Raw genomic sequence first — 5,598 nt, 5'->3', positions numbered from 1 at the left:
AAACACAAAATTTATGTCACTGCCAAAACTTTTGGCCATGACTGTATATATATATATATATATATACTGTATATATATATATATAAAATATAATTATTAGATTATTCTTTTTAATTATTTAAAAAGAAAATTATAATACATTTTAGGACTTACTGACGTTTACCTGGGGTCATTACTATGATATATCATTTCCTGTTTTGTTTTGTTTAGTTTTTTTCCTGAATTCTTCGGTCACACCACATTACTTAAAATTTAAAGTTACCTAAACTAAACTGCAGTCAACCTGCTGTCTAAATATCGGTATCGACGACTGAAGTCACATTTCTACTATAGACTACTATAACCTGTTGCATTCAGTGGATTGTTTGATGAGGTTTATTTGATGTGGCTGCAGTCATACAGCTTCTGTTTGTTTTCTTGATGTTGACAGACATCCACACGTTACAAGGAAACTCTCGTGGCATGACCTGCTCCATACCCTTCAAATACAAGAATAAATGGTTCTGGGATTGTACCTCTGAGAGCAGAGAGGACCGTCACCTGTGGTGTGCCACTACTAACCACTATGATCAGGATGAGAAATGGGGCTTCTGCCCCAGTCCAGGTAAAATCACATATTAAGTAAATGAAATATGCTATTCTTACTTTTCTATACACTACATTCAAAAGTTGGGGGATTTTATGTAGTTCTGTTTAGCAAGGTCTGAAGATCAAAAGTGACAAATATTACAGAAGATTTCTATTTCAAATAAATGGTGTTTTAAAACTTTCTATTCATCAAAGTATTGTGAAAAAATGTATTACGATTTCCACACAAAAAAGGCAGTAAAACTCTTTTCAGCATTGACAGTAAAAAGAAATGTTTCTTCAGCAAATCATCATATTAGAATGATTTCTGAAGGATCATGTGACACTGAAGACTGCAGTGATGATGCTGAAAATTCAGCTTTGCATCACAGAAATGAATTACATTTTAAAATGACATAGAAAACAGTTATTTTACATTTCAATTAGAATTGACAATATTACTGTTTTTACTGTATTTTTAATCAAATGAATGCAGCCTTGGTGAAACTTCTTTTAAAAACATTTTTAAAAAATACAGAAACTTTTGAACGGTAGTGAATATTTAGTATATACAAACTAACTAAAGGAACCAAACACAGCCTGTCTATGTGTGTTATTTCCAGTGTCAGGCTGCAATGAATTCTGGGAGAGCCATCCGGAGCTGAATGCCTGTTATCAGTTTAACTTGTACTCCATCCTCACCTGGAGTCAAGCTCTTACGTCCTGTCAAGCACAGGGTGGGAGTCTTCTGTCCATCACACAGTCCAGTGAACAAAGCTATATTAAAGGTATACCCACGCTCAAATGTTTGTGCAAAAAGGTATTTTGAAATAATTGCTGACATGATGCTAGCACTGGTTTAGTGCTGGTCTAACTAGATAACCATAACAGCCGTTGTGTTTATATATATATATATATATATATATATATACCAGAGAGGAGGGTAGATTAACATCGGTGGACTTGAAAAACTGTGTGTATTAACATCTTTCCATGGTTGAAATAAGATACCTTCTGATGTTCATTCATGTTTACTTCATGCTATAACTAGTAAAGAGGAAGAGCCGATCGGTTCATGTGCCAGTTGAACTCAGGTGCTACAGCAATCTGTCACACATTTAAAAGCCACAAAACCGTATTTATTGTTTGTATTTCCTAAAAAAAATGACAAAATTAGAAAGCTGAGACTTTGTTCCATAGCAAAAGTAACTTGTCTGTTGGTGCGTGGTCAGTTCTCTCTTTGCTCTGCGATGTATTTTGCTCTGCGTGAGAATGGTGTTGCCATGGCTTGTCAGACGTAGTAACAGTAACTAAAGGGGGTGGGTCTTTGTGAAGGGTCAATTGTGTATGGTTAGTAAAACTGACTAGCTACAGAAAAGACAAAAAAGTAGCCCATGTGACTCTAACACTATGTACTCAGTCTTCTGAAGCTATAAGATGCATTTAATAGTCATATGCACACCTTTTAGGGTGCTTTTGTTTATCTTTTTGGACATTAGCAGTATGTAGGCATCCACTATTGTTGTATGGAAAAGAGGAACTTTCTTCCTAACATGCCATGTTGTGTTCCATGAAGTGTTTCATTGATGTGTCATTGTTGTTATTGTGTTCCACCAGAAAGACTCTCAGATATGGGTGTGATGGTCTGGATTGGATTAAACCATCTCAGTCAACATGGTGGATGGCAGTGGGCTGATGGATCTCCTTTGGCTCTCGTCAGTTACACCGCAGGTACAGTTGGCGTATGATATTAGGTTGAAGAGTTGTTCTTCATGGCCAGTTTTACCTATTTAAGAAATAGTTTACCCAAAATGACAATTCTGTCATCATTGAGTGAGGTTCTTAACATGATTATGCTTAATAAGCCGACAGTGTGTGTGGTCCTGTAAACGCGTTAAACCGTTTTCCTTAGGGTAATAAACATCTATTCTAAAAGCATAAATCAATAACTTACTTTCTTCTGTTAAACACACAAAAATATTAATGTGGGTAACCAAACAGTTGCTGGTAGCCATTGACTTTCATAGTGTGGAAAAAGACTATGGAAGTCATTGGCTACCAGCAACTGTTTGGTTACCAACATTCTTCAAAATATCTTCTTTTGTGTTCAACAGAAGAAGGAAACGCATACAGGTTTGGAACAAACAGTAAATGATGACAGAATTGTCATTTTTAGGTGAACTCTCCCTTTAAATACCCTATTCAGTGTTCATCTTCCTGTCCAGATCTGACCTCCACACACGGTGCAGGAGAACCAGCAGTGTGGGGTGTTTAACTCCACGCAGGGTTCCTGGCAGAGTCTGTCCTGTGAGTCAGCCTTGCCTTACATCTGCAAAAAAGCCACCAAATACAGCCGGAATGCCGAGCCACTTGGTAAATACATGAGTGATCTGACTGCTCATGCATCTTTCCCATTCATGAATCCAGCTTTTTTGTCCGTCCATCCATCCGTTTCTAATAGCTCTTTGTCTTTTCCTCTAACATGTCTGACTTTTCCCAGACTCTCCATCCACCTGGTTTTCTCAAGTTTGGTCTAGTTTAAGCTTTAGCCCCAGCATGTAACAGACAGTATCACGTAAAATGTGTGTCATTTTCCAGTGCTCATTATTGAAGGAAAGAGTCCGCTGTCTGATACAGACTAGTGACTAGTGTTTCCATGATGGTTAGTGTTGACTGTGATTGGTTGGAAGAGAAAAATGAGGGCGTGTCCTGAGTTTTGCTCAAAGGCACAACAGCTGTGTCCCATCTAGAGTTTGAACTCCTGGGGCCCGTTTCAATAAGGAGGTTCAACCAACTCTGAGTTGACTTACCCTGAGATAGGAAACTCTTGAGTTTTCGGTTTCAGAGCAGCTAAATTGTGTTCGTTCAGTCGACTCTGAGTAGGCTGACTCTGAGTTTAGCGCATGCACCACGACTATGAGAAGTCATGATCAATGGAGCTCCGAAATTATGATTCACCATGGCAACAGCACCGACAAAAAGACGTCCGTATACTTCCGAGTCAATAAATAATTTTAATTTTAATCACTGTTATAATATCAGAGGTGAAAACTGTAAATTATTTAACTAAATTTAATTTTCATGGTATCCCACGGCAAGAAAAAAAAAAAGAAAAAGAACGTAGAAGCGTCTAAAAATTAATTATAAAAACACAATTCAATCAAGGTAAAGCTTTAAGCATAAAAGTTTCATGGGTGTAGACTACATGACATTACATTTGACATTAAATATCATTCCTTGTCTATTTCAATGCGCAGCAGGTTTTTCCAACGCTTTTTTCACATAGGCTTATTAAATATTCTCTAATCAAACCTGTTACATTTCTTAATTAGAGTAATGAAATTAACAACTGACTTGTGCTCAGTCGACAACAAGAAGGCAGAGGCTCGCAAAATGGGGGGAGAACCTGCACCAGCACCACTGACAGATGAAGAGGAGATGGTCAAGTAGAAGAATTTTAAAATCCAAAAGGAAAAATAATAACTGTTTCTTTTGTATTTGTAGAAAATAAAGATGACCAAATATATTGTAAATAATTTGTTTATTTAACAGCTGTGGTGGTGGTTTCGGCATATATCTTGTACTACCCCTCCATCTGGCATCCTTCCATTCCATACAGTAATCTGATTCATTTTCAGAAGTGTCATCAATGCATCCAACCACACTGGAAATCCTGAAGAAAATTCTAATTATTGGGTTACTTCCAGAGGTCGCAGCAAGATGTTATCAAGTGAACATCATTTATCAGATTAGCCTCATTTAAACCAATTTCTACACCACTGACCTACAGTCCAGTGAAACTCCTCTTTGACGGATTTGTGGCCAGGAAAAAATGATCAGAAAGAGCATGAGCGCAATGCACACTTTCCTTATCAGCCTGCATACAGCGGCCTTACTAATGTGCTCTGCATCTCCAATGTTTTAAAGAAAACTACTATTTAAAATGCTACCGCTCAAATAAATATGCATGTGAATATGGCAACAAAAAAAAAAACTCCCTACGGATTTATGCAGCCTCCTCGTCTACGGGATCCTGTATAAAAGGAGATGCCATTTTTGTCACTTTGACCGTGTCTACATGATGAAAATATGCACAATGAATGAATACCTGCACTGCGAAAAAATGCTTTTCTTACTTAGAATTTTTGTCTTCTTGTTTCCAGTCAAAATATCAAAATATTCTTAAATCAAGATGCATTTTCTACATAAAAAAGACATAAGGTGTTTAGTCTTGTTTCCATGGGGGAAAAAATAATTTAAGTGCATTTTTCGTATTTTGCTAATTATCTGCCAGTGGGGTAAGAAATTAAAAATATGCTTGTTTGCGTTTGCATTTCCGTTATTTTTCTTGCCCTACGGCGGACAATTTTACATGTTTTATGTAAAATGCACTTTACATGCACTTGTTTCCCCCAGGAAACAAGGCTAAATACCTTATATAATTTTTTTTTTTTATCTATAGAAATTGCATCTTAACTTAATAATTTTTTGATATTTGTACTTTAAAAAAAGACAAAAATACTCAGTAAGAATACCATTTTTGCAACGTGAATGAATGAATGAGGTATTTAAACATCGCTTACGCTTTAAAAAGGGGGAGAAGACCGTAAGAATCTCTGGGTTTACCAAAGAAAACCTGCTCCCGACGAGGTTAGGTTCATAGAGTAAGTTACTGCGGTGACTGACTCTGAGTATGTTACCTCTCTTTCAGAAACGGGCTTGACTTACCCTGCTTTCTCGGGTTTGACAAACCTCCCATTCTGAAACGGAAAACCCAGAGTTTCCCTCATTTCAGGGTTAACATACTCAGAGTTTTCACTTAACCTCCTTTCTGTAACGGGCCCCTGGCCCTGGCAGATTCTCACACAGATTCTCAGTGTGTTTGTAAATATAGAAACGGTAAGGGTCATCAGCAGCAATATAAATTGACTAGGATTGGCTTGAGATTATAAAGTTGGCTTGATAGAAATCAATACCTCATATTATATATATATATATATATATATATATATATATATATATATATATATA

The 5,598-nt window shown here is 36.7% G+C and overlaps 1 pseudogene; it reads left to right on the top strand.

The window, feature by feature from the left end:
• LOC107680486 (secretory phospholipase A2 receptor-like) overlaps nucleotides 1-5,598 on the top strand; it is a 37,116-nt pseudogene that overhangs the window by 4,790 nt on the left and 26,728 nt on the right.

The sequence above is a fragment of the Sinocyclocheilus anshuiensis genome, unplaced genomic scaffold, assembly GCF_001515605.1.
Source record: "Sinocyclocheilus anshuiensis isolate Anshui unplaced genomic scaffold, SAMN03320099.WGS_v1.1 scaffold308, whole genome shotgun sequence".
In the NCBI taxonomy this organism is placed as follows: domain Eukaryota; kingdom Metazoa; phylum Chordata; class Actinopteri; order Cypriniformes; family Cyprinidae; genus Sinocyclocheilus; species Sinocyclocheilus anshuiensis.
The sequence above is the reverse complement of the archived record's forward strand: the minus strand, read 5'-3'. Positions and strand labels throughout refer to the sequence as shown.